Source organism: Artemia sp. Qi Xiang Cuo, chromosome 2, assembly GCF_049724085.1.
Source record: "Artemia sp. Qi Xiang Cuo chromosome 2, ASM4972408v1, whole genome shotgun sequence".
NCBI classification, from domain to species: domain Eukaryota; kingdom Metazoa; phylum Arthropoda; class Branchiopoda; order Anostraca; family Artemiidae; genus Artemia; species Artemia sp. Qi Xiang Cuo.
The window spans coordinates 10,554,132-10,577,157 of NC_142795.1; the positions used below are offsets into that span (position 1 = coordinate 10,554,132).

At 34.5% G+C, this 23,026-nt stretch overlaps 1 protein-coding gene and 1 pseudogene across 1 annotated transcript in view; both read left to right on the forward strand.

Moving 5' to 3' along the window:
• Nucleotides 1-23,026, forward strand: part of LOC148954897 (uncharacterized) — a 100,010-nt gene that overhangs the window by 33,336 nt on the left and 43,648 nt on the right. The window lies entirely within an intron of this gene.
• On the forward strand, nt 5,580-12,363 carry LOC148954898 (CCA tRNA nucleotidyltransferase 1, mitochondrial pseudogene; annotated as a pseudogene).

A 23,026-nucleotide genomic window follows, 5' to 3' on the forward strand; every position in this document is an offset into this window, starting at 1 on the left:
TGTCTCAATTCTTTCGTCACGGATTCTGATCAATAAAATGCAATTACCTCTTTCTACAAGTTGAACATCGTTTAAATTATCCATTGGTGAGAATTTTTTTTATTATTGTAAGATTTATCGGTATATTTTCTTTGTAGACAGAAGACTTTAGTTTTAGTTTTAGAGCCTTTAGTTTTAGGGAATTAGAAAGCCTTTATTATCTTTACATATCCAATATGCTGCTATACCTCAAAAGTTTTCCGTCTCAGAAACAAATGTCTAACTATAAAAAACTCTATTATCTTACAAGGACTTTACTAAGCACACTTCTTCATATAGAATTTTAAGAAAATATCTTGGAACTTGGAATAATGACGTCACTCGACTGGCTGGCAGCCAATGTAGAAAGTCTAAGATGTGTCCCGCCGGAAGGGATCCTCTTTGAGGGATTGATATTCTAAAATCTTAGAAAAACATACACCGTTCCATTCATAAAATTGTACCAAATTCCCCAAGAAAGACCGTTCAGGCTTGTTCCTTTGACATATCAGGTATCCATGTTTTTTATCTTTTATTGAATGATTAATGCGATGACACATATTAGGGACATAAATATAGCCACAATTAATCAGATGATTTGGAGAATGGTTTGGCAAATAAGATACAGGTTCAGAGAAAACTTTAAGAAAATAAAATGCAAAAAACCTTGTTTTATAACACCCATAGCTACTAGAACTATTTGGTTTGCTATTATAGCTAGTTAAGAAAACAAATTTTTTACCAAGATTACCAAATTGTATTTCAGAAGTCTAGCTTTCTATATTACTATATTCCAGGGCAAAAGTTTTTTTTAATGGCCTCTGCTTAACTAGAGTGCAATGACCAAATTCTTACTTCATTATGTTAGGATAATTTTTATTAATCAGATTTTCAGCGTCCCTTCTACTTTAGCACTGTGAGGAGGGTACCACCCGCCCCTTCTGATCACCAAGAATTCCTGCAATAACAGCAGTCAACATAACAGCAGTCAACATACTAAAGTTTCAACATATTCTTTGTCAATAAAAATTCGCAGTCTTAGGGCTATGATCATACCAGGAGAAGGTTCATTCTGACCAATCTTGTGGCATTTTCTTCTTACTCCTTCTGTTACCAGGTATGGTATCTCGTGTAAATTTTATACCGACGTCTATACTAAGGAAACACCTTTGTACGATGGGGGATCGTCAACAGCAGCTGCCATGGAATATACCTCATTATTTGACTGAAAAGCCAATCATTTGCGAAAAAGTGGGAAGACGTAAGAATCCTGTAGGAACATAACGGCAACTAGAATTACCCGTGCAATATACGAATGCTGTCCACCACAGAACAACTTTACTATGAGAATCCAGGATTAAATGTGATTTACCACAGGGAGGCAATATTACTTTAAGATAGCTCCTCCCACTCTTGACCGCACAAATCTCAACACAGCTTAAAATTTTTCTTCTAGAGGGATTATGGTCGATGTTGGTTTAGATTTCAAGTTTGAAGTAACTCCGTCCATTTCAATGAGATTGTAAATTATTTGCGGTTGTAGTTTAACTTGTTTTAAGCATTACATTTTCATGAATGACTTTAGTTATTTTGCCTTTAATTCTTTGTTCGAGCATTTTACTGGACAAGAAACTTTCATCAAAGATTCGTTCGAGCACCAAGGTGTAGAGCTAAGTGACTTATAATGTGTATCCCCTAACACGCTTACCCTCCATCAGTGACAATGAGTACAAGTATACTTTTAGATCTTTAGTTAGATGATTTTTAGGCAAGTTTTTAGAGCTTCAGACAGATTATTTGACTTTTATCGAGATTCGACAGAACTATGATTTACATTTCTTGTTTTTTTATATTTGAAAAAGAGCCTGGAACCCTTCAAACACGACGTTAAATTAAAGTAGGAAAAAAGTACATCATTGAGATCACTATTGTTGACAACCCTAGTATGAAAATTTATAGCTCCCCATCTTGCAATCTTTCAAGTTGGCCCATCTTTTAGCCCCATTTTTTTCCCCGCTAGCATTAGCAAGCTATTTAAAGATTGAAGAGAGATGGTTAAAGGCTCATTCGACAGCTAGGGTTCATATTTAAGTAATAGTTTAATTCGTTTTAATGGCCTTATAATAAATAACCGTCCAGCACCAGAAATGGTGCCCTTTTTGGCGCCATTTCAAGAGTAGGAAAGGCTATAAAGCAGAAAAATTGCAGTGTTGAAATCATCATCGTTGGAAACGCTCAAGTGAAAGTTTGTAGTGCCCTTCAAGGTGCCAGTAGAAAGCAGTGACCTAGTAAAGTGCAATAATAGAAATTTTAATGCAATTTTCACACATGTTGAATAGGCTGCGAATCAATCATTATTGTTCGTTTTACGTTTCAACTTCGCTCTATACATCAGAAAATTTTCATTTTTTCGGATTAATTTTCCAAAATTGTAGCTATTTTTCTTTTAACTTCTTATGAAACTTGAAAAATAAACGTGAATATCCCTATTTGTAGTAGGTTGAGAGAAATAAGACTGATTTTTCCCTAAGGATTTCCCAGAGGAATTTCATTACCTCCCTATAATTTATCATATTATTTCCCTAATTCGCCTGTTTATACGTCTTTTGTCATTGTTCCTTCCCAAAATATGCCTCTTCCAAAATAAATCCATGCCTACATGGCTGACGTCATGTCCATGTTGTAATGAGGCTGATCATAGAGTAAAACATGCGTATCATTTGATATTTAATCTTAACTAATACATGTTCCGTGATGCAATGAATTAAGGGTACAGGTGTCCCTCAACTTAAGGCTTATTATTATTATTATTATTTATTTTTTACCCACACTGTACAAAGGATTAATATGTGGAGTAACACGAAGAAAAACACATAAAAATACAATGCAAATCGAAATAGAAATCACAAGGAAACCAGTTACAGAGTAACACATCAGAAATAAAAGACACTAAAAGTAAAGAGAAAAACATAAAAGGAGAAAAAACCCACAACTTGCAGAATCTAATAAAGCTGTGATGTAGAGAAATATGGAAGCAAGCTGTCTTCATCGTTATTATTATTTGATTATTATTTACACTTTACAATATTAAAACACGTGGAGTAACAAAAGATAGAAAAACAAACAAACAAACAAGGGAAGAAAAACTTACGACCGAAAAAACCTGATAAAGCGGTGGTGCGGAGAAATACGGTTAAAAGCGGTATTTGAAAGCCTTCTTTTAGTACTTCCAATTTTACAGTAATATCAGGAACAATAAATTTGTTAATAAGAACCCGGTTTTTTGTCTAAGGAGGAAGAAACAAAAAAATTGACAAAACCTAAAATAATTGATCCAGATTGGTTTTAATTCATCTTTATGAATTAAAATGTAGTTAGATTTAATATCTTTTATACTAGACTTGAAGCCAAAACAGATTGAATGGCGAGTGAATCTTGGTGATAAAATACAAAAATTGCTTTGGAAGCTTTTTTTCATTCTACAAATAATAGGTGGGAAGCCAAGCAACAAATTGAAAACCAAAGGCCGTGCTTGACAGTCAGTTACTTTCAATGCATGCTGACATATTTTTAAATTTTGAAAATATTTTTGCGAGAAGATAAAGCCCAATAGGTTTGATGCATTTACAATTAAAAAAGTAAATAGGGCTTTGAAAGTTTTTAGACGATAAAACTGTGTAATGTAGAATATTAGCTTGAAACCGTTACAAAAAACCGTTAACTAGTTGGTACTTTGTTACAAAAAACCGTTAACCGTTAACTTTGTTGGTACAAAAAACCGTTAACTAGGAATTATTCTCACAATCATATAGGATTTGCTTTCTATATTTAGCAAGTTCAAAATTTTTTATCACCTTAACAGCTTTTTGACTTTCATTAACATCAGATTAAAAAGCAAGCCACAAATTAAATGCCAAAAAACATGTTTGACAATCAATTTCTTCATGCACTTTTTTTCGAACGCATGACAATCTTAATCTTTAGAATGCTCCATTGAAATCAAACAGTTCGTGGTAACGAACTGTAAGTAAGGAGCGACCCGGCTCAATGGTAACCGAAAGTATAAAAAACAGAATTTTGATACCAATAGATACATTAAAAGAATCAGATTTTAATTGTGATTTCAAATATATAAGTTTGATCAAGTTTAATCTCACCCATCAAAAGTTACGCGCCTGGGAAAATTTGGCTTATTTTCAAAAAAAGGGGAAAAGACCCCCTAAACGTTATAGAACATTAATGAAAATCACACCAATCATATTCAGCGTATCAGAGAACCCTACTGTAGAGGTTTCAAGCTCCTATCTACAAAAATGTGGAATTTTCCATTTTTTGCCAGAAGAAAGATCACGGATGCGTGTTAATTTGGTTTTTTTTTTTGTTTTCCCCAGGGGTAATCGTATTGACCCAGTGGTCCTAAAATAGCGTTGGAGGGCTCATTGGAACGAAAATTATAAGTTCTAGTGCCCTTTTTAAGTGACCAAAAATGGAGGGCAACTAGGCCCCCTCCCACGCTCATTTTTTTCCCAAAGTCACCCGATCAAAATTTTGAGATAGCCATTTTGTTTAGTATGGTCGAAAATGTGATAACTATGTCTTTTTAGGATGACTTAATCCCATGAAGCCCCCGGGGGGAGGGCTGAAAGCTGTGAACTTTACCCAATGTTAACATATAGCATTGGTTATTGGGAAGTACACAGGGAAGGGACGTTGCTATAAAGGGGGCGCCGGGCTCCCCAGCATTATTTTAAAAAAATCAGAAATTAAATATAAAAGACAAGCTTTTCAATTGAAAGTAAGGAGCAACATCAAAACTTAAAACGAACAGAAAATATTAGCTATATGATTGGGTTCACCCCCTAGTCAATACCTCGCTCTTTAATCCAAAGATTTTTTAGTACATTCATAAGAGCTATTTATTCTAATTAACGGCCTTTGTGATTAAGGGTCATTTTTAAAGAATTGGAGCAAAATTCGAACTTTAGCTTAAAGAGCAAGGTATTGACTAGGGGACAAACCCCCTAATATACGTATTAAAAATATACGAATATAGAAGTTCGATACGTAAGTTAATTCGTAAGTTACGTATATTTATTACTAATAAAAACGCTTTTAAATAAAATTCAACAAGTTTCGAGAAAGCCATTTAACCAAATAAAAATAAAATTAATATACAAATTTTGTTTTAATTATTCATGTACGGTGAGCCAAAATCAAAACCTGCATTAATTCATAAACGTTCAAAAATTAAATAAAAAAAACAAGTTTTTTTTAACTGAAAGTACGGAGCGACATTAAAACTTAAAACGAACAGAAATTATTCCGTATATGAAAGGGGCTGTCCCCTCCTCAGCGCCTCACTCTTTACTCTAAAGTTTGACTTTCTCACAACTCTATTTTTTTTTTTAAACAATAAAAAACTTTAGCGTAAAGAGCGAGGTGCTGAGGAGGGGACAGCCCCTTTCATATACGGAATAATTTCTGTTCGTTTTAAGTTTTATTGTCGCTCCTTACTTTCAGTTTTAAAAAACTTTTTTTTATTTAATATTACAAAGGAACCAATGGTACAAGAACAACAATTAGAAGAAGAGCCAGTTCCAAAGACTGATATTGAAAAACCCAGTCCGGTGCCTGTCCAAGACATTATTCTTCCGTCGCCTATAGCAGAAAATAAAGAAAAAGAAGACACGAATGAAGTAGCTGAATTATCTTTGAGCCTTGAAAGTACTTGAAAAAAAAAATTCCTTACAATTTTCGCTCAAGCAGTCAATGTTTCCAAAACTCAGGTTACATTTCTAAACAAGCTGAACAAAGAGTATCCTTTTAAAATGATGCTTGAAAGTCTTGACTTCAGAGCCTATTTACAGAAGAATTGAGAGGTTTTTCTAAGTATATTTTCAAAACACAATTTCGAAATAAAGATGGTTGGAGGTGCAGCAAGGGATATTTTACTCGGGCACCCACCTCCCGACTTGGATTTTGCGAAAACCGCTACACTTCTTCAAATAAAGAAAATGTTTGACGAAGAAGCTATTCGAATGATTAATAAATGTGGTGAGAAACATGGCACAGTAACAGTACATTTAAATGACAGGGAAAATTATGAAGTTACTACCCTGAGGATTGACAAAGTAGCTGATGGATGACATGCTGCAGCTGAGTCTATTACAGATTGGGCTCTTAATGCCGGAAGAAGACACCTTACAATTAATGCAATGTTTCTTCACTTGGATGGCAATTTAGTTGATTATTTTGGTGGGTCTAAGGACTTGAAAGACCGCTGCACTAGATTTGCTGGGGTCCAGCTCAGAGAATACAAGAGAATTTTTTAAGGATTCTTAGATACTATATATTCTATGGAAGATTTGCACAATGCGGAAATTCCAATGAAATGGAAAGTATTAAAGCTATTCAAGATAAGGCTAAAGGTTTAGAAGCAATTTCCGGTGAATGTATGTGGGTAGAGCTTCGTAAAATACTGTGTGGAAGATTTAAGGTTCAATTAGTCAATAGAATTATTGAAGATGGGGTAGCTGTATACTGAGGCTTTCCGAAATCTCCGAATGTAAAGGAATTTGAAATGGTAACAACAAGAAGTGACAATAATGGTTTAAAGCTTCATCCAATAACGCTCATAGCATCCTTTATAAATCATACGACGGATGTGAAACATTTTCACGAACGGTTGAAGTTTTCAGCATTTGAGCGTAATTTGACGGATGTTCCTCAATACAAATAGAAAAGATACTCTTGATGTAAACCCACTCAATTATTATAGGAAACTTACTTTAAAAATCAAGAAGCCCCCAAAATATGCAAAGATATACACAGAGGAGCTGAGAAAATACAATTGCCAAGCATTACTTTTTAAAGAGTTTTCAGAGTGGGACCTTCCTATGTTTCTAGTGAAAGGAGGAATGCTAAAAGAAAATGGTGATCCAGTTGGGAGGATGATTTCTGTTGTGATCAATAAATTGAAGGATAAGTGGATAGATACCGATTACAACATTTCAGCAGACGATCTGGCGAAAATGATTCCTGGCATTCTAGAAGAGAGTAAAAAAAACAGAGTAAATAAAATCAAGTAAAAAAAATCAAAGTAATAAAAATCACAATGTCAAAACAAATCTAAAAATTGATTTATATCTAATTTACTAATTTTGTTTTTTACTCTTGATTTCTTTATCTTTACTATCGTTCAATACAACCTGTGCCTACTGTTGTTGTTAAGCTCCTTTCAGTCCCTGAGACAGTTCTAATGAAAAGCTCTTCTGACAGTTCTAATGAACAGCACGAGGTTGGAGGTAGTACACCTACTGCCATGAGTAAGTACAAATTATACAAAGAATCGGTACAGTTAATTATAAATTGGAAATATGTAAGTTTTATTGGTATCAAGGCTTTAGAATTACCTGAAACCTAGTAAAAAACAAACCGCAGCATTTACTAGAGCTACTTAGCTGCCTGATTCTCTGAGGTTCGTCAATTACTATTCCAACCAAGAAAATTATAGTAAAGAACAAGCTCTAGCGGATAGTAAAATAAAACCAAGCTCTAACCCATGGCTACTGAAATATTTATATTGAAGAATTATGTAAAGGATTGGTATAGTTAATAATAAATAGGAATTATCAATTATGTAAGTTTAATTAGCATCATTGCTACAGAGTTAGCTATAACATAGTAAAGAATAAACCACGGTACCTGCCGTGGTTTATACTTAGGTAGCTGCCTGATTCTCTGAGGTTCGTGTCTTTCTTTTCTAAATAAGAAAAAGCAATAGGCTTTTTGCTGTTCGTAATCCGAGTTGCAGCAGTAGCTAGCAACCTAGTAGGAGCTGATCACTTCCAATACTCGGAAATACAACTGCCAATACCTCCTAAAAATAGTGTCAGATCAAAACAAAAACTTCACTATTAGAACCGTCTTGTCCGAAAACCCTAAATAGGAAACTTACCGTCCCTTGAATTTTACATTAAAGGATAAACTATAGCCCATAGTAAATCAAATTTTAGAATAAATAATTATATACATGATTATGTGACACACAATTATCTTTTGACAAGATAATTCCAACACAAATATTTTTTTTAAGCTTACAGTAAAAATTACGATAAAGAAACGAATGTATGATGATGCAACTTAACTATCATTTGGAAAGATTATGCAACATTACACTACATAAAGGAGCAGTAAAGTTCAGTATAATTATAAAGTTATAAAGTTGCTAGCAACCTAGTAAGAGACGATCACGTCCAATACTAAAAAATACAATAGCCCATAACTCCTGAAAATAGCCTCAGATCAATACAAAAAGTACACTATTAGAACCGTCTGAAATCCCTGTATAAAGAACTTACCGTCCCTTGGATTGAATAACGAGGGAATTCTATTGGCTTCAAAAACAAAATGATTTACTTGAACTACGATATCTGCATAAAGGCATCTTCCCCCCCCCCCCGTCTGTTCCCTTCAGATAGCAGGGCACTAGAACATCATAGAGAGCTGTTTAATGACTCATTTTAAAGGAAATTGCCACATCTAGTGCGTTTTGTAATTAAAAAAGTTAATCTTTAAAACAGAATCAATTTTTTTGTGAAAAACGTTTGCATTTTTCATGTACAATATTGATGAATGACGTCATAATCGTAGGTTTTTGCCAGATCGTCTCTTACTATTAAAATTAAGGAAAAGCTTAGGCTTTTCCTGTTTGTTTATATTATTTATAATAAATAAAGGATCGATATAGTTCGTAATATATCGTAATAGTTCGTAATATCGATATAGTTCACGGTCCATAATAAAAACTACAGTGCCCCATAACTCTTAAAAATAGTGTCAGACCAAAACAAGAAGAAAACTATTAGAACTGCCTTGGCCGAAACCTCTATATAGGATACTTACCATCCCTTGGTTTGAACAATAAGGAAAATCTATTGGCGTAAATAACAATAAATTACATAGAGGATTGGTATCTTTCCTTATAAATGAGGTTTTATAAGTTTCTTCAGTATCATGGTTCCAGAGATATCTGAAACTTTGTAAAGAACAAACCATGACATATAATAACTAAAAGTTAATATAATATATATAATATAATATATATTGAAAACCCGTCGTATACAATAAATGTACAATGACAGAGTATACAAAAATACGAAAAGAGGAAACATTTGATAATAATAACAACAAAAGCAACAACTTCTTAAATAGTATACAAAATAGTACGAAAAGTGGAAACTGAAAGATAGCATACTCAAAGATTACAACAGAAACAACAACTTCTTCGAAAATAGCAACAAAGACAACAACTTTTGAAAAAAAAAAAAAAAAAAAAAAAAAATAAATAAATAAAAACGGAAACAAAAGGGAAAATTAAACAAGCAAACTTGCCCACTCGTGCTTTAGAATTACTGGTTTTGTTTTTTGCCGGCTAATAAGTGTCTCAACAGCTAGATTTGGGTCCGCTAGGTTATAGCGCCGAATCAGAAAACTATTTTTTGTCCAAGGTTGCAATTTTAGTAGGTACTTTGCAAAACGGAAAAATATAGAGCGGATTTTAGACTTTTCTGCAACCAGGTTGCAGCTGTAGCTGCAACCATAATTATGCTACAACCTAACTGCAGCCTAGTAAAAGGTGAACCACAGCCTATAGTGACCAAAAGTAAAAAATAATATGCTTTGAAAAAAGAAATATGGTAACATAGAAATGCGTCATATATATATATATATATATATATATATATATATATATATATATATATATATATATATATATATATATATATATATATATATATATATATATATATATATATATATATATATATATATATATATATATATATATATATATATATATATATATATATATATATATATATATATATATATATATATATATATTACGCGTTTCTATGTTATAATTTAAGTCCCAGTTTATAATTTATAATTTAAGTCACAGTTTTAAACTTCAAAACACCATTTTTGCAACAATGATGGTTTTAAACCAATTTTTCCACAGCCTCATGGGTGATAATTTCCTATTCCATATATTGTAGTTACTTCAGTTTACGTCCAATCTAATTTTACAACAGAAATTAACGATGTAGCATTAAAAAATTGTCTGAAATACAGTTAAAAAGACGACCCAGAAAATTGCTAATAATCGGGATTGATTTAAACCCCGAGTAGGGGAGTCAGTCGGCATTTCTCAACGCTGGCGTCAAGTTAGCTGGGGATTTAAGTTAATCAGGAAACGTCCTTTACTCCATACAACCAGTTTCTTTGTTCATAGCGAAGTTTTGTCAATTCCTTGCACAAACTGCGGTGAAAGTCTAATTTGCATGTACTACTTTCTGACTTTACGTATAGCAACAGCATGGGTTTTCCCGACAATTAAGTCAATCGCACAGGAATGTCTACCGGTCCTCAGAATTCCTTAGCGTTTTAGAGAAGGCGTCGTGTATTTTTATAACTTCTATTTCGTTGTTATTTTTGTCTTTTTAAATTATCGCCGTCAACATTACATGGAGTAAACTTTATTACGTTTACTAATTCAGTAGCTTCTCCTTTGCACATCAGTTCGCGTGGCTTTCGCGCAGAACATTTGCAGACATTGACCACCAAAAATTTAATTAAAACAATAATGAAAATTACATAGGTCAACAATATTTTACATTTGCGTTTCTAAATCTGAATTTTATTATGATCGATATAGTTCGATGTATGATATTCCTTGCCTTGGACCATAGATCCTTCTGTGAATTCAGAGGCAACCCTGGCATCAGGAAGGAGCCACCATTTTTCCCGTTAGTTTGCTGCTACTAGTATATACTCCAACTGAGGCTGGATTGAGGTAATTGGGTTTCGCAGATCTGTCTGATAATTTCGTTGCATGGTGTTTCTGGGTCTGCCTCTTCGGCTTTTACCAGAAAGCAAGGCCAGCTTTGCCGGTGAGAAAATAAAGAAAATCAAATAAGGCCAAACCAAGTAAAAAGTCAGCAAATGAAAATAAGGAATACAAAAAAAATTGTATTTCGACTCAATTTCTTAAGCTGATCACAAGAATAAAGGTAAAACAATCTTTCAAAAACTGATTGATTTCGATGTTCTGCTCCTGATATTTAGCCTACCTGCTTCATACTCAATGATAATTAGCTTCATTAACCAAATTTGAGTGCTTCTTCATCGCTGAAATACCTTGTAATTAGCATAAATAGCTATGGTAAACGCTGGATGATAATCAACGATTTCAATTGCAACGTCCATAGCGATACTGGTCGAACCGAAATAGTTAGGGATTCCCTTCCTAGTGATTACCGGGTTGTTCTGAAAAGCATAAGATATTGATCATTGTATATGCTGATTGGATATAATATTTACGGATCCTGTACTTGTCGATGTAGATGAACGCAACTTTGATCGTTTCAGCCCGTCCCTCAACGTCATCATCCAGATGAATCCTTCTAATAGTGAAACCCATTCAGAAAAGAAGTGGTGTTCTAAACAGGAATGGAGCAAAGGTGATTGGTCACTTTACCTGATAGCTTTGTCTACCTTGATTTCCAATATGAAAAAGCCTTTTCATCAACTTTTTTTGTAACCGGAGGTCATCACAGGCGAGAATGCACCTAAATCTACAAGCTGAGGAAGCTGTTGGTCCTGGCAGCGCTAGTTAATAGCGAAGGATTTCCGATATTTATGCAGCAATTTTGTAGTTAATTTTTATTGAAAAAAGTTCGTTAAATTAATTGTGTGCAGGTGCAAAAGAAAGAAAAAAAGTATTGTAAGTACGGTGAGTAGTTTTGCAATTTGTATACCTGTGAATTGGGTATGTTTGTAAGATAGGAATGATTAGTTTCTGACGAATTCTTTTTACTTATCTAGTGTGCAGGCGTCGTCTGCTTATCTAGTGCACAGTGCACTATTGGTCGAGATCCTGGTGTTTCTAAAGTAAGTTTTGGGGGTGATTTGTTAGAGTTGAGTATTTTCTTGTTAGTGAAAATGTCTAGAGAATCGCGTCTAGTTGAGAAAATTTAGAGTCTGTGAATGTTTAGTTTTTTTCTTAGTTTTTCTGTTGTTGTTCGTGTTTTTGATTTAGTGGTTTTTAGAAGGAGAAGATTATGGTGTGTTAGAATAGAATTGTGCGCAGTGGGGTAAAATGAGTAGGTCTTTCATATTCAAGCGATGGCAGATACGTTTATCAGTGAAGTGAGAGACGTTGATATCCAAAGAGTTCTGAGTCAATCTGACCCATGGGAATTTGAGGGCAATAGATACCGATGGTTGCAAAAGTTTCGGTCAAGTACGGGTAACGATGCACTCCGCAGTTTTGGCGGATGATTTAGTAACCCACTGCAAGAGGCACGAACCAAAGATGGGTTTCAGAAATTGTTTTTATCCAGTAAATGTCGAGAGGCCTGGAAAATACCCAGCAATCATATATTTAAGAAGGGTGCCAGCAGAGGTGACAAGCAATGCAATAAAGCGCCAGATGCAAGGGCACGGAACATTCCTAAATAAGAGAAGAAAAGTGGATGAGTTCATTGAAGTATATACCGGAAGAGCTACGTCTCTGATGTATATGGATACGGCAAGTCCACCATCTATCATGAAGCTTGGGGAGGAGTAGTATATCAACGTCTTCTATCCCGAAAAGCCAAAAACATGTTTTATTTGCCATAGTGAAGGTCATGAGGCAAAAGAATGTCAGAGGGGTAAAAAAAAAAAAAATCAAAGAAGACATAATTTGTTAAAGAGCCAACCCTCAGAATCTAGGATGCTCGTGGCAAATGCAACTTAGGGCTACGGAACTTTAATATAAGTACATTACGTCATTGCTAAAACACAAAATGAAGGCTCTTAACAAATTTTCTCAAACTTCTGACCTACCTAGATTGTTTTCTTTAAGCCAGAATATCCCAGGATACAAATTTTCCCGAAAAAATATGGAGCCGTTTTCGAGAATAAATAAATAAACGCATAAATAAGTAAATAATTAAATACACAATTATTGCTCGTTTGGAAAGATAGTAAATATATATATATATATATATATATATATATATATATATATATATATATATATATATATATATATATATATATATATATAATACTCGTGTAGCCTGTAGCATGTCTATATATATTGTAGCCAGGCCTGTGTAGCCTGGCTACAGACATGTAGCCTGCCTTATAATTTTTGTGTAGCCTGGCTGAATTCACTCTCTTCTAAATGGCATTTAATTCGTTTCATAGGTTAATTGAACAATTCTATATCAGCTTTTGTAAAGGTCCACTCAGGGAACCCTAACATGGTTCTTATTCACTGAAAAGTTAATTCAACTTGAGATTCGAAGTTCCCTTTCATTCTATTGATTCTTTCTTCATTTATAATTCGTTTTCGTTCCTTCTGATGAATAAGATATTGTTTCTTTTCTGTCCAAAAATAGAAAAGTTCGGCTGGAAAACAAATTATTCCTGAACCCTATTGATCTACAAAAGTTAAGAATAGCGATAGAAATAATAGGAATCACTCGATTTTCTTTTCGACAGAAAGAGGTTCCCTTCGACAATGTAGGAACAACTGTAATTACTGCTGAAATGGTGTCTGCGTTAGCAAAAGAATGCGTCTCGCATATATAGAAAAAACGAAAGGGGAATTTTAAAATTTTCATCGAAGTAGAGTTTTTTTTTATACGATTTAAATGAATAACAAACATCTAAATTAACAGTCCGTATTAACACTGTTTCAAATGTTTCCAGAGAAGGGGTCCTCTTAAGTTTTTCAATTTTGAAGGGTAGTTATTGTGGTTCCGCAGGACTTGTCTATGCTTCTATCTATGCTTCTGTCTATGCGAGAATGTCTATGCTTCTCCTCAGAAATTCTAAGGATTAATTACAATTGGTATATGACAATTGTAATTAATTGTAATATATAGGAGATTGGTACCTGCAATACGCACACCATTGGTCAGCATGCAGAAAAGTTTTATTTAGTTCTCCACGATAATAATTGTGGGGTGCCCAGTTTCAAAAATCATATGCACTAAGCGGTGCACACCGTTCGTGGTAAAAGTTCACCACGTACGGCACGAAAAGCAGCGGCGCGGTGGATTTCTACGATTCATGATGGGACAATTGACACACCATGAAATTTGCAAGTTGATACATTTGTAACAACTCACTGGTAAAACCTTCATATAAAATATCAAAATATATAAAACTCAAACTGAGTAACACTAAATTTACTGCTTGTTGTTTTAGTTCGGCTTTTGTTTATTAACAAGCCCAATGATTTATGCTAAAATAACATCCTGGCTATCCACTTTTTTACTGTTCCTCTTTTATTATGCAAAAGAAACTTTTGGATCTCACTTTATCCTCTTTACAATTATTCTTATAACGCATTTTAACAATTTAAGTTTTGTTAAATCTAAGATTTTATTAACTATTGCATTAATTATTATAAAATGATTTTTATCTTGTTTTATTTACAACTTAGAAGTCTTCCTAATATAGAACGAATCAACAGTTTAAATAATCAGGACTAGAATGAACTTGCTCTTTGACGTTCACAAGTTCAAAAAATGTATATTTTCAAATTAGATATTTCATTATTTTTGAAATCGGCGTTTTCAATTTTGATTTTTTTTTTTTTAACCAATAGCAAGGGGTACCACACTCTGATCCAGAAACATCACGGATATATATTGAAAGGAGTGGGGTGGAGCTGAAAGCAACGAATTATCTCATAATTTATAATTTTAGTCTTAAACGACACTTTCCCCCTCTTTCAATTTTAGTCTGAATTATTTCTGTGTAATTAAAATACAGTCTATGATTTATTAAAATCATTATTTGACTCTCGCACGAAAGAAGGGGAATTGGAAAGCTTTTTAATGTCGCATTTTGTCATCCCATTTCACAGTAAAGTGTATGTGCTTCCATCAAAGCAGCTATAAATGAGAACTAAGGGTTTTGCTATGCAAATGCTTTTTTGTGATAGTCTAATTAGGTTTTATCAGAGGCAACGCTATAGCGTTGCCTATAGTAAAGGCCATACGGATCCAATGTTTTATTATTTATTATTATTTATTTATTTTTGTTTTCCCAGAGGCACTTCATATGGAAGGGGTCGTCGTATAAACTTCAAAGGGGGCTCATTCGAGTGGAAATCGAGAGTTCTAGTGCCCTTTTTAATAGCCGAAAGTGATTGGTGTGTAACTAGCCCCCCTACCCCCCCCCCCCCACACCCGCCATTCTTCTTGCCAAATCCAATAAAAATTGTAAGAGAGCCATTTTTTTTCAAAGCAGTTGATTTGAAGATAGAAAATATATTTTTGTGAAGGCTACTCCTTCCCAACCCTCAAAACAAGGGTTGTAATTTATGCCCTGGGGTCCGATAAGGTTTTTTTTGAAGGAGTTGTCGTAGAAACTTCAATAAAGGCTCATTAGATTGGAAATTCAAAAAGCTAGTGCCCTTTTTAGTAGTCAAAAGTGATTGGAGGGCAACTAGCCCCCCCCCCCACGCCCATCATTCCCCCAAACACATCCAACCAAAATTTTGAGATAGCCATTTTGTTCAGCGTAGTTGATTTCCAAATAGAAAATATATTTTTGAGGAGGACACTCCCCCACAACCCTAAGGGCAAGGGTTTTAAGTTATGCCCTGGGGGCATATAAGGTTTTTATAGAAGACGTTGTCGTAGAAACTTCAAAACAGGCTCAATCGATTGGAAATTAAAGGGCTGGTGCCCCTTTTAATAGTCGAAAGTGATTGGAGTACAACTAGCCCCTCTCCCACGCCCATCATTTCCCCAGTCACATCCAATCAAAATTTGGAGATAGCCATTTTGTTCAGTGTAGTTGATGTCTATATGAAAAGTATGTTTGTAAGAAGGATACTCCCTCCGAACCTTCAGGGCGAGGGTTTTAAGGTATGCCCTGTGTGGATGTAAGTTTTTTATAGAAGGTTGTTTTATAAAAACTTCAAAAAATGCTCATTTGATTGGAAATTCAACGGGATAGTGCCCTTTTTAATAGTCGAATGTGATTGGAGGGGACCTAGTCCCCCCCCCGACGCCCATCATTCCCCCAAACACATCCAATCAAAATTTTTTAGATAGCCATTTTGTTCAGCGTAGTTGATTTTCCCATAGAAAACATTTTTTTTGAGTAGGACACTCCTCCACAACCCTCGGGGCAAGAGTTTTCAGTTATGCCCTGGGGGCATATAAGTTTTGTATATAAGGCGTTGTCATATAAACTTCAAAACAGGCTCAATTGATTGGAAATTCAAAGGAATAGTGCCCTTTTTAATAGTCAAAAGTGATTGGAGGGCAACTGTTCCCCCCCCCACGCCACTCATTCCCCTAAACACATCAAATCAAAACTTTGAGATAGCCATTTTGTTCAGGACAATCCCCCAAAACCCTCAGGGCAAGGGTTTTAAGTTATACCCTGGGGGCTTATAAGGTTTTTATAGAAGGCGTTGTCGTAGAAACTTCAAAAAGGCTCATTCAATTGGAAATTCAAAGGGATAGTGCCCTTTTTAATAGTCAAAAGTGATTGGAGGGCAACTAGTCCCCCCCCCCGCTCCACGCGCATCATTCCCCCAAACACATCCAATCAAAATTTTTAGATATCCATTTCGTTCAGCATAGTTGATTTCCACATAGAAAATATATTTTTGAGGTGGACAATCCTCCACAACCCTCAGGGCAAGGGTTTTAAGTTATGCCCTGGGGGCATATAAGGCTTTTATACAAGGCGTTGTCGTAGAAAATTCAAAAAAGGCTCATTCGATTAGAAATTCAAAGGGCTAGTGCCCTTTTTAATAGTCGAAAGTGATGTTATGTGGGCCATTTTGTTCAGCATAGTTGATTTCCAGATAGAAAATATATTTTTGAGGAGGAAAATCCCCCCCAACCCTCAGGGCAAGAGTTTTGAGTTATGACCTGGGGGCATATAAGGTTTTTATAGAAGGCGTTGTCGTAGAAAATTCAAAACAGGCTCATTCAAATAGAAATTCAAAGGGCTAGTGCCCTTTTTAATAGTCGAAAGTGATTGGAAGGCAACTAGCCCCCCCCCGCCCATCATTCCCTCAAACATATCCAATCAAAATTTGAGATAGCCATTTTGTTCAGCGTAGTTGATTTCCACATAGAAAATATATTTTTGAGGTGGACAATCCTCCACAACCCTCCGGGCAAGGGTTTTAAGTTATGCCCTGGGGGCATATAAGGTTTTTATACAAGGCGTTGTCGTAGAAACTTCAAAAAAGGCTCATTCGATTAGAAATTCAAAGGGCTAGTGCCCATTTTAATAGTTGAAAGTGATGTTATGTGGGCCATTTTGTTCAGCGTAGTTGATTTCCAGATAGAAAATATATTTTTGAGGAGGAAAATCCCCCACAACCCTCAGGGCAAGTGTTTGAAGTTATGCCCTGGGGGCATATAAGGTTTTTATAGAAGGCGTTGTCGTAGAAACTTCAAAACAGGCTCATTCAATTGGAAATTCAAAGGGCTAGTGCCCTTTTTAATAGTCGAAAGTGATTGGAAGGCAACTAGCCCCCCCCCGCCCATCATTCCCTCAAACATATCCAATCAAAATTTGAGATAGCCATTTTGTTCAGCGTAGTTGATTTCCAGATAGAAAATATGTTTTTGAGGAGGACACTCCCCCAAAACCCTCAAGGCAAGGTTTTTAAGCTATGCCCTGGGGGTATATAAGGTTTTCATAGAAGGCGTTGTCGTAGAAACTAAAAAAAAGGCTCATTCGATTGGAAATTCAAAGGGATAGTGCCCTTTTTAATAGTCGAAAGTGATTGGAGGGCAACCAGCCCCCCTCCCCACGCTCATCATTCCCCCAAACACATTCAATCAAAATTTTGAGATAGCCATTTTATTAATGGGGTTTATAACTTATGGGAAGGGGTTTTGTATGGGAAGAACACATAGGAAATCTATTATAATTATCCAATTATAAGGTTAAAATACATACTCTGTGATAGATTGAAATTTGCTTTGGCACACAAAATCCTATTAAGGTCAATTCCAAACAGTCGTGATCCCTTTGTTTCAGCAAGTGAAATGGTCTAAACCCCCTTATTGGAGCTATTTTTTCATTCATTGTTGTCAATCGCTGTCCACAAGTTATGCAAGCTGTCTATTGTTCATATATAAGGTTTTTATCAAAGAGGTAATCGTATAGAATTTTTTCAAATAGTTAATTGTATTTGAAAAAAGCCTCATTCGATTTAAATTGAAAGTTCTAGATCTGTTTTTTAAAGTCAAGAATAATCGGACAGTAAGTACCCCCCCCCCATGCCATAAAAACTTGAAACTTTTGCAATCAAAAACGAACAAAAATTAATTAAAAAAGACTTTCCGAAAAATAAATTTTTCAAGAAAAGTAAAGGCCATTTTAAACTTAAGCTCAGCAGATTCAAATACCTGTTAAAATTCGAACTCAAAACGACCAAAAAATACTATTAAAGAATAAATGAAACCCAAAACGAACAGAAATTAAATAAACAATCATAGCAAAAAACATACAACAAGTAATAATATAAATGAATAAATGGATCTTAAAGTGAGTAAAACTTAGATTGAATATGAAAATTAAGCTTAAATCTAAAACAAAAAGTTTGCAAGTAAAGCATAAATCAAACTTAAAACTAAGAGAAATTAAATAAACAATAAATGCGAAAAAAAATACAATAGATATTAATGTAAATGAATAAATAAATCTTAAAACGACTGAAACTTAAAAAGAATATGCAAATCCAGTTTGAATCGAATAAAAATAACTACAAACAAGAGTTTGGGTATCGCCTCACTGCAAAAGCCTAAAACCTACTGCGTCATTGGTGCTTTACTGAAAACGAATTATATTACGGATGTTTTCTTTTGTACTTAATATTGAAAATAAATAATAAAATTACAGTAAAATTTTGAACTGATGAGCTTTAGCAATTAATATCATTATGTATCAAATATTCTGTTTAATTTATTAGTTCTTTTCAAGATTAGTTAAGACAAATATAGTTTCACTACAAACAAAATTTGGATACTGCCCCCTTCTTTAACTGTAATTAAATAAAAAAAACAAGTTTTTTTAACTGAAAGTAAGGAGCGACATTAAAACTTAAAACGAACAGAAATTATTCCGCATACGAAAGGGGCTTTCCCCTCCTCAACGCCTCGCTCTTTACGCTAAAGTTTGACTATGTCTCACAACTTTAATTCTTAAAACAATAAAAACTTTAGCGTAAAGAGCATGGCGTTGAGGAGGGGAAAACCCCTTTCGTATACGGAATAATTTCTGTTTGTTTTAAGTTTTAATGTCGCTCCTTACTTTCAGTTAAAAAAACTCGTTTTTTTATTTAATTTTTGAACGTTTTTGAATAAATGCAGATTTTGATCTTGGCTCACAGTAAATGAATAATTAAAACTAAAATTACATACTAATTTAGTTTTATTTGTTTAAATTTCTTTCTCAAAACTTGTTTAATTTTATTTACGAACGTTTTTATTAGTAATAAATATGTGTAATTTACGAAATAACTTACGTAACGATCTTCTATATTCATATATTTTTAATACGTATACTAGGGGGTTTGCCCCCTAGTCAATACCTTGCTCTTTAAGCTAAATTACGAATTTTGTTCCAATTCTTTAAAAATGACCGCTTAATCACAAAGGCCGTTAATTAGAATAAATAGCTCTTATGAAAGTACTAAAAAATCTCTGGCTTAAAGAGTGAGGTATTGACTAGGGGTGAACCCAATCATATATGTAATATTTTCTGTTTGTTTAAAGTTTTGATGTTGCTGCTGTTGCAGTTGAAAAACTTGTTTTTTTATATTTAATTTCTGATCTTTTTTTAAATAATGCTGGGAAGTCCGGCGTCCCCTTCATTGCAATGTCCCTTCCCCCATGAAAACTTCCTTCATAGAAAGATCCTCCTACATAACCCCCGAACCTAGGCGCGTACGCAGGAATTTGTTTCGGGGGGGGGGGCAATTTGTTTCGGGGGGGGGGCAAATCCTTGAAACCCATTATTCTGAGAGAAAAATCAGAAAATTATGGGAAAGTGAAAAAATCGTGAGATTTCGGGGGGGGGGGGGGCGGGCTCGGAGGCCCCCTCCCTGCGTACGTCCCTGCCCGACCCCCCCCCCCTCACTACCAGGAAAAATATCCCCTGAAAACGTCCGTACTGTATACTTCCCAATAACCAATACTATATGTTAAAATTGGGTAAATTTCAAAACTTTCAGCCCTCCTCCCTGGAACTTCGGGGGATTAAGTCATCCTAAAAGACATACTTATAATATTTTTGTACATGCTGAAAAAAATGGCTATCTACAAATTTTGATCAGGTGACTTTGGGAAAACAATGAGCGTGGGAGGGGGCCTAGTTGCCTTCCATTTTTTTTTGGTCACTTAAAAAGGGCGCTAGAACTTTTAATTTCCATACCAATGAGCCCTCCCACGATATTCTAGGACCACTGGGTCGATACGATCACCCCTGGGGAAAAAAAAAAACACGCGCCCGTCATCTTTCTTCTGGCAAAAAATGCAAAATTCCACATTTTTGTAGATAGGAGCTTGAAACCTCTACAGTAGGGTTTCTCTGATACGCGGAATATGATGGTGTGATTTTCATTAAGGTTCTATAGCTTTTAGGGGGTCTTTCCCCCTTTTTTCCAAAATCAGCCAAATTTCCTCAGGCACGTAACTTTTGATGGGTAGGATTAAACTTGATGAAACTTATATATTTGAAATCAGCATTAACATCCAATTCTTTTGATGTATCTATTTGTATCAAAATAACCGTTTTCTAGAGTTTCGGTTACCATTGAGCCGGGACCCAATAACCAATACTAGATGTTAACATTGGGTAAAATTCATAACTTTCAGCCCTCCTCCTGGGGGCTTCGAGGGATTAAGTCATCCTAAAAGACTTAGTTATAATATTTTCGACCATGCTGAACAAAATGGCTATCTCAAAATTTTGATCGGGTGACTTTGGGAAAAAAATGAGCGTGGGAGGGGGCCTAGTTGCCCTCCATTTTTTTGGTCACTTAAAAAGGGCACTAAAACTTTTAATTTCCGTTCCAATGAGCCCTCCCACGATATTCTAGGACCACTGGGTCGATACGATCACACCTGGGGAAAAGAAAAAAAACAAAAAAAAACAAAAAAACAAATAAACACGCATCCGTGATCTTTCTTCTGGCAAAAAATGGAAAATTCCATATTTTTGTAGATAGGAGCTTGAAAACTCTACAGTAGGGTTCTCTGATACGCTGAATATGATGGTGTGATTTTCAGTTAAGGTTCTATAACTTTTAAGGGGTCTTTCCCCCTTTTTTCGAAAATCAGCCAAATTTTCTCAGGCGCGTTACTTTTTATAGGTAAGATTAAACTTGATGAAACATACATATTTGAAATCAGCATTAAAATTTGATTTTATTTATGTATCTATTGGTATCAAAACACCGTTTTCTACAGTTTCGGTTACCATTGAGCCAGGTCGCTCCTTACTTACAGTTCGTTACCACGAACTGTTTGAAAACCTAAAGCCTTCTGCGTCATTGGTGCTTCACTGAAAACGAATTACTCGTTTATTACAAATTTATTATTTTCCAGTTCTTACAGCATTGAAAATGAAAATAAAAATTACAGTGAAAAAAAAAAATCCTGAACTGATGGATCTTTCAACAATTAATATCATTATATATCTAATATTCAATTTGATTTTGTTTATACTTTCCAAGACTATTGAAGACTAATATAGTTTTGCCATTTTTTTAACCCGGCCATTTTTTCTAACTAATCGTGTTAGTTTGTTATGAAAACAATCTGTGGCTTCTAGGCATTTCTATTTGAGCGGAAAACTGCACCTCAAACTTTGTGGAACATACATTTTCTTGCATGAAACACCAAAATATAATAAAATGTCAAGTTTCGGAGTGTTCCACCACTCGCAAGCAAGTGCCATTGGTATTTTTGAATCCGCATAGGGGGTGGAGGGTAGGCTAATTCTCGTAGCAGCCCCATTCCGTCGTGGTATGATTCTCATTTTCAACACCTGGCGTCCGGACTATCTCATATATATATATATATATATATATATATATATATATATATATATATATATATATATATATATATACGTTATAATTAAAGAATAAATATATATACATAATTGTGTATGAATAAGTATATTTATATATGTGTTTATGTATATACTATCTTTAAAAACGAGCAATAATTGTATATTTATTTATTTATGTATGTATGTATTTTTTCTTGAAGACGGCTCCATATTTTTTCGGGAAAATTGGCATCCTGGTATATTCTGGCTTAAAAAAAAAAACAATTTAGATAGGTCAGAAGTTTCAGAAAATTTTTTAAGAGCCTAAATTTCGGAAAAAAAAATTCAATTTATGTGAGTAACGTCGTCTTTATATACATCAGTATTGCAATGGCGTTGTCACACTTATGTGGAAAAATTGAAGATTTTCATGTATTGAGAGGTACATTAAATTGCTTAAAGAGCAAAAAACTGGTAATTACAAAAATCTTTGTATATATGTTTACAAGGGATTACAACAATTCTAAAACCTTAAAAAAGGTCATCTTTATAAAACCAAAGGTTGGCGAATTATATTATTCTCCCCCCCCCCGCGACCAGCGCGAATGCATTGTTTCTATATCTATGACACATAAAACATTACAAATAGAAAGTATTTAAGGCATGAAAAGAAAGTTGAACTTTTTAAAGTTCAATTCAGAATCGCTTAAGCTATTATGTAAACCGCAAAAATATTTATGGTGTCTAAGCAACATTTTTAATGTTTTAATTCAAACTAGTGAAATACCCGAAAATAAGCTATAATGCCTTATAGTGCCTTATATAAAGCTATATAATGCCTTTAGGACGGTCCAAAAAACGGATAATTCTTTGTAATCACCTGAACTATCAAACGTGAAAA